This window comes from Puma concolor, chromosome A1 (genome assembly GCF_028749965.1).
Source record: "Puma concolor isolate L17-30 chromosome A1, mPumCon1.1.hap2, whole genome shotgun sequence".
NCBI classification, from domain to species: Eukaryota; Metazoa; Chordata; class Mammalia; order Carnivora; family Felidae; genus Puma; species Puma concolor.
The window spans coordinates 232,357,900-232,365,304 of record NC_141667.1 but is presented as its reverse complement, the minus strand read 5'-3'; the positions used below and the strand labels follow the sequence as shown (position 1 = coordinate 232,365,304).

Sequence of the window (7,405 nt, the reverse complement as noted above, 5' to 3'; positions counted from 1 at the left end):
ATTTGACCGAACCTTTGTGATAAATGACTTTAAAAAAAATTGGAATCCTGTGTTATTAGTGGTTCGCCATAATTAAGCCTACTTCTGAAGGCTTCTCTTACAAAGAAATAGCAATGACCCTTTAATTTAGCTGTTAAAATCATAGATGGATTGCATAGAACAATGAACCGGTGTGCATATTAAATTTAGGAACGTTGATTTCAAGTTCCGTGACTCATACCATTTCTACATGGCAGAATTATTTTCCAGAAGCCCGAGTTTCCTTCTATTCTCTCTCTCTGTCTTTCTTTTTTTTAGTGTTTATTTATTTTGAGCATGAGAGAGAGAGAGAGAGAGAGAGAGAGAGAGAGAGCAAATGGGGGAGGGGCAGAAAGAGAGGGAGAGAGAATCCCATGCAGGCCCGAGCTGTCAGTGCAGAGCCTTACTCCGGGCCCGACTCAAGGCCCGACCCGGGGCCAGCGCAGGCTTTGAACCCACAAACCTTGAGATCATGACCTGAGCCGAAACCAAGAGTTGGATGCTTAACCAACTGAGCCACCCAGGTGCCCCATCGGGGTCGTATGGCCGTGGACCTATTCTCTCTTTTGTCTTACTCGTTTATGCCCGTGACGTCAATGACCAGCTAGACAATGATGAATTCCAAACGTCTTCTGGTTCACATCTCTCATCCACATATCTCCAAATGGCTGCTCAGCATCACCATTCAGATGCTTCACGGCCACCTCATCCAGCAAGTCTGATCCACTTCTAGCCAAGGACACCACGTCCATCACATTATGCAAGTCAAAAGTCTAGAAGTTCTTTATTGACACCCACCCTCCTACCCAGAAATCCAATCATTCCCAATGCCTGCCTCTCCTACCTCCTATTTAACTCTTGCATCGGTCCCTTTTTTTCCAGCTGCCCTTCACCCACTTTCCTAGTCTGATGCCAGCTACTCATGGCCCAGCTGGCTTCCTGACTGGTCTCCGTGTCTACCTCTGCTTTTGCACCTCCTTCATTGTGTTCCCAGGTTGCTACCTGAACATTTCTCCTGGGTGAACGTCTGATTGCGTCGCTCTTTCTTCGAAACCTTCGATAGGTCCCGGTTGCACTGGGGATAAAGACAGCGTTCTCGAGAGGGGCTCCCAAGGCTCCATCACACCAGGTCCTACCTGCACCTGTCCTGGAATCTCCTGTTCAGACCACACCTGTCTTCTTTGCACATCGCATCACAGGGCCGTGTCTTCCGCCCGTTCTTTGCACATGCCGCCCCTGTGGCCTTCCTGATCCTGCCCATCCCTCGTGTCTGAGCTCAGGCACACCCCTTTCTCACTCACACCCTCTGTGACCTCCAGCCTGGGCCAGGTGTCTTGTCACGTGTCTCAGAGAGCCGCTCGTCTGTGCTAACACTCGGCACGGCCTCTGGATATATATCGATCTGTCATTACTTGAGTCTCCCTTGCTAGCCCGGGCCTTCATGAGACTAGGAACTATGTCTGTTTTTAACCAGTGTATGCTCAGCCACTTGCAAGGTGCCGGGCACGACGTGCCTGCTCTATACATGCCCATTGAGTGAATAAAGCCACCAAGTTGCCTCCAGAAAGGGCCTTTGATGTCTGTGCCAACCCATCAGAATAATGGCAGCTCTGGAAAGAAAGTACATATTTGATGTCACAGAGAAGAATCCTAACAGAAAAGAATGCTCTGAACCTTCTAAGGCACATATATGAGGGAAACGGAGTCTAGCTTCTCAGCTTAATGACGAGTTTGACGCTTCTTTTCCCGTAGGATTGGGACGAATGTAACATGACCGTAGATATAATTAGTCCTGGTGTTTGTGCCTTACCTTGGGCACTTATCAGTTGTTATGGAGGTAAATCTCGAGTCCTAATGTATCATTAAAGTAGATGTTAAAATTGCCATGACATCATAGCAATAATGATGGGAATATTTATGACTGAGCTTTCTGACGTGTGCACTTGCAACGTCTCCTCTGTTAAGCGTTACTCTAACTCCGGGATAATTGTTGGGCTGGTTATCTGTTAAAACAATGCGGAGACACATTTCAGGCAGGAACTGGAAGCCATTGCACGATCGCCTGCTCTAAGCGGAAAATAATGAATACATTGAGATTTGCTCCCAGCGGTTCAGAACTAATCCTGAACGAATAATAAACTAGGTCATACAGTTAGGTCTACAGAGACTAAGTACATCCTCTGAGCCATTAAGACCCTCTGAAAGCAGTAGTGCTTCAGAATGTGAGAAGCTAGTTAATTTCCACGTAGGCGGATGACCTCAGGGAACCTCAGTCAGATTTTCGAAATGTCACAAAGACATTGAACGCTGGTGTCTTGGATTAAGCAAGGGTCAAGAGTACGGTGGGAAGAGGAGAAACTCCGTGTGTGTGTGTGTGTGTGTGTGTGTGTGTGTGTGGTGCATATACGCATGTTGGCCAAGAAAAAATTTGAGGGTATATTTTGGGCACATAACTCCCGTTGATAGTCATAGGAATTGAACACCCAGACAAAGAGAGAAATGCAAACTCATCCCCAGGGCAGAGTGTGTATTAGCTACATAAAAGAAGATAGAACCAGGGACTTGCCAGGTGAGTCCAAGAGGAGGAACATATCTTGAAACATTAATAAGCATTGCCTCCTACAAAATGGAGACATGGAGACGTGGAACATGGCACACGAGACCCATCCGTTCAACAATCTTAATGCTGATGGATGTGGTATTATTCTCCCAGCAGTGTGTGTGGCCTGAGAGATATGCTGTTCCTGCTTTTTGCGCTTAGAACACCTTACACACCAATGGACATTTTTCTGGAACTGGAGACACAAACTGACATAGCTAAATAAGAAAAGTGAGGGCCTTAATCTGGCTTTGCTCCAGTTTGCTCACAGCTTCATCTTCCTAATATTTTAAATAAAAAGAAAATCTCTCCTTTTCATTCATCAGGCTGGGCCTCTGCCGTAAAAGCAAAATCTAATTCATTTTAGCCAAATTTTGACCATTTTGACTCATTTAGGGGGTCAAGGAAGTAGAATGTGTTGGATTGATTTCTTTCCCCTGGGACTTCTCCAGGGGGCCCGTTGTACAGGGATTCGCAGGTAGAAGTCATATCTATTTTCTTGGTTATTAGACACCTTCCCTTTCATCCTGAAAGGGAATATCTTTGAAATAAATCTAAGGGAGTAGTTCCTAAACCCAGCTGATGAATAGAATCACCTGGGGGACTTTAAAAACATACAGATTCCTGGATCCCATCCCAGAGCTGCTGAAGTGGAGACTGTGGGCAAGGCCGGGAAAGATTGTCCCCAGGAGATTGTCGTGCAATCAACCTGGGCCAGCAATTGGCGGAGGCCTCCGGCTTCTCCCTCAGCAGAGTGACCTGAAGGAAATAACCCTAGGGTCACGTCCTGGCCTTTTAGAGGAAGATAAATTAGCCTCTGAGGCAGCAGGTGGCTATTATCTCCAAGTCTTTAGAGCATTTAGAGCATCTCTAAGTCTTTAGAGCATTTTCCGGCTGTTTAATTGGGAGCGATTCTGGTCCAGTGTATAACTGGATGTTCAAGGCTTCAGCTTTCCTTGGGTGGCTCCCAGGTAGCTGCCGCCTAATAGGTTCGTTCCACGCCAGCCCCTGTGCTCTGCTTCCCAAATCCAGAGTGTTCTTCAAGGCCCCGCCAAAGATCCACCTCCTCCATGAAGACAGCAATGACTGTGTTAGCATCTTCTCCCTCTGAGAATACCCTGGGCTAGTCAGAGGCATATAATTTAACACTTAATTGTTTTCTAATTGCTTCTGATCTGTTCTGTTCCCTCACCCTATTATAAGCAGCTCAAGGGTGGAGACCACGGTTCTCAGTGACTTTAACAAGGCTGGTTGCCTGCTTGGCTCACCACCCTGGCCCCAGAGTCCCAAATTGGCATGAAGCTGGCTCTCCATGAATATTTGTTGAATTAATGGATTTGGTGGTGGAATGACTACCGGAACATTTAGTAAGAAAACCAACGCCTGTTAACAAATTACCCCATAATGTGCTCTATTCTATTTCATTAAATCACCTTGTGATAGATACGCACCAAATGCCTCTGCTGTGCCTGGCACTGTCCTAGGTGCTGGGGATACAGCCATGAATGTCTTTTATCATGCAGTATGTGCTACCTTTTCAAACAGGGCAAATTAAAAGCTTACGAAAGTGGAAGTGCTCTTCCAAGTTCTGGAAGCTATGAAAAACAGGGCTGAGATCGGCTCAATAATAATCATAACCCAGAGAAACATAGGATGACAATCCAGTGCCTGTGATTAGATTTCGCAAAATTCTAGCCCAAAGTAGCCTGATGTACTAGAACAGAGCCACAGAGAAGACTGGTTTTCTTCCCTTCCAGAGCCTTCTTCACCACACTTTCGGAGCGATAGAGGCCTCTACAAACTAGCATTGTGGCTCATTTTTAGTTTGGTGTGTTTTCTGTTAAACGTTCAGCTCTGGGGCAGCATGCGCTGGACAAGGCCAAGTCGTGCCCACAGGCCATTGGCGTCCTCTGATGTCTTGTCCCTGTGTGGCAGAGTTCTAGAGCCGAGATGTCATGACCTCCCTCTGGGCAAGTTGATTTAAAACCAACCAAGACTGGATGATTTGGCCCAAACAAAGCGTAGTATTAGTTTTGCAGAAATGAATTCCCTTTTTCTATAAATTGACTTTGGTTTTCAAAATGTGTGGAATCTGTGGGTCCTTCCTGCTCCACATTTCACCTTTCTGTTACCTTTCCGTGCACACATAAAGTCAGCGGCAGGCATGTCAGGGACCCAATGCCATGCTTTTCTCAGCACATGGCTTCAGCCACTCGGGCTTGTGGTAATTACGGGACGAACTGATTGCAGGAGAAGCAGCCCACAGAGATTTCTACTGCCAAGTAATTAGGGCCAGAGAGGTTCCACAGGCCATTAGTGTCACTTTCGGGAACAGGATTTTACAAACATTGTGGCAGGCACTTGATCCAAAGTCCCATGTCTTTTCAAGTAGGAATGAATATCAAAAGAGAGAGAGAGAGAGAGAGAGAGAGAGATGAATGAAAGAACAAAGGGAGAGAAATTAATCCAAGCAGAGATCAGGAGGAAAGACAGAGAGAAGCAGAGAAAGCCTTAGGTTTGGGTGGTTGTCCATTTATCAAAGACGACAACCAATGTATGTATTCATGTAAAGAATCGCTTAGTTGTTTTGACCTCGTGGTTGTCCCTGAAGAAAGGGGTGATTGTCACATGGGAAGGCAAACTTTGCTAGGCAAATTGCTATCCAAATGACAGCACTTTGTTTCACATTGGCTTCTCTTCTATTGGGAGTCGATTGTTCTAATGCGATCCCTGGAGTCCTAGGCACAGGACTGCGTGTCACCGAGCCTCTGGTGGTTCACTAAGTCATCCTCAAGAATTCAAGTCATTCTTCCCTGCAAAGGATGTCTTGGTGAAGTTTGGGTCATTATTTTGAAGCATTAGTAAAATGGATTCAGTTTCAACAAATGGTCTATCCTCTGACGTCCGGCAGGGGCGGGGGGATAGGGCTGGGAGACGCAGGGAAAGGACGCGTCCTCCACTATCACATTCCAAGTATTTTCAGATATATTGACGTTCTGATTTCCTTTCAACAGAGATGCCACCACATTCTACCGTGGCGAAAGTCAGACCTGTCCCTGGGTGGAGCCCAGCGTGGATTTCTGGCCACCTGTACACCTGGAATTTCCTGATCTGATGTCACTAAATATTTTCAGTAAAGGCAACTATTACGTGACAAAATAAAAAAAACCTTCATTTTCATACCTTTGTAAAACTTGATGATGAAACAGATCAGAAAAAATGATGGCAGCCTGTGCTGACATTTTTGTTTTAGAAACTGGTGGGGCGCCTGGGTGGCGCAGTCGGTTGAGCGTCCGACTTCAGCCAGGTCACGATCTCGCGGTCCGTGAGTTCGAGCCCCGCGTCGGGCTCTGGGCTGATGGCTCAGAGCCTGGAGCCTGTTTCCGATTCTGTGTCTCCCTCTCTCTCTGCCCCTTCCCCGTTCATGCTCTGTCTCTCTCTGTCCCAAAAAATAAATAAACGTTAAAAAAAAAAAAAAAGAAAAAGAAACTGGGTCACTCCAGGGGACCCCAGAAATCTTAGGCTACGTACTCTCACCTTGGTTATCTATCTACCTATCTATCCATAGCTAATGTATCAATTATCTATCACTTATCTGTCAGCCATCTATCATCTACCTATCTTTCGACCTATTCATCTATTCTACTTATCATTTATTTATCTATCAATCACCTATTTATCTTGTCTGTCGATCACATATATTATCTATCATCTATCTATCTATCTATCTGTCTGTCTATCATCTATCTTTGTGGCATTCATTTCTGCACAGCAAACTCTCCCCCAGGTTCTGGGAAACTCTGCATCATGTCCTTATATACATCTCAGAGTGCAGCATTGGTCTGTAATCCTTACGTTATTCCTCCAGACTGGGCTGGTTCCTCGGCGTTTAGGCCTCCTGAAAAATACTGAAAGCTGAGGCCCAGCCAATCAACACCTCAGTAGGGGTTGTGCTGAAATGGACTCTGTTTGATACGGTCAATGAAGCTTGTCTTGGGGACAACCTGTTAGTTCCCCAGCTTGAAAACGATTCTCCTTGTGAAGTTCCTGTGGACAGGCTGTTCTTTGGCACAGCTAACATTAGCCAGCCGATGACCTCCAGGGGCCAGAGGCCTGCTCTGTCAGACGAGGCTGGGCCCTGGGCTCACACGAAGTCACAGGTGGGGCCAGACCCTGTGAAAGCTAGTGGATTCCTACTCTGTGTACATCTCAGGCTTTTCCACAAAGCCCTCCGCAAAGCCCACAAAGCTGCCGGAGGCAGAAGGTCACTCTTCTCTGGTGCTCCCCTTGGCGCTTTGTCTTTCGGTCTCCAATAATACTTGCATAGTGACCATTTATTTTCACGCCTGTCACCCGTGTCACCCAGCCCACGCAGACCCTGGGCTTCCCCAGGACGGAGGCTGTGTCGATTCATCCTTGTTTTTTCAAGACTAGAAGAACTCTCAGGTCTGCATGGCATCGCTTTTATTTCATGTTTGTTGCACAAACAAATGAAGCATAAATGAGAGGACGCGGGTGCTGGTGGCGTGGGACTCCTCTCTGACAGTTGTCGCATCTGATTTTCAATCTCCCTGTCTCACCAGTCTCCACCGAGCTCATACGGAGTCTTTCCCTAACCTTCAGATCTCTCCCAGTCCTCCTTAGTTCCCAGGGAAAATGTGACAGGGGCGGGCGAGAGGGCCAGCAACGTACCCTGCATCAGGTGGCAGAGACCACATGATGCTGGGGTGACAAGCCCCCCGCCGCCACCCCCCGACTCGGTGCTTAAAACAGCAAAGTGTTGTGGGT

The 7,405-nt window shown here is 46.8% G+C and overlaps 1 long non-coding RNA gene across 1 annotated transcript; it reads left to right on the top strand.

Annotated features, from left to right (window-relative positions):
• The first annotated feature begins 391 nt into the window (after nt 1-391).
• Nucleotides 392-5,840, top strand: LOC147584847 (uncharacterized). The gene is made up of 2 exons (XR_015255994.1): nt 392-1,794; nt 5,632-5,840. It is a non-coding gene; the product is annotated as an uncharacterized LOC147584847 (long non-coding RNA).
• Nucleotides 5,841-7,405: the final 1,565 nt, after the last annotated feature.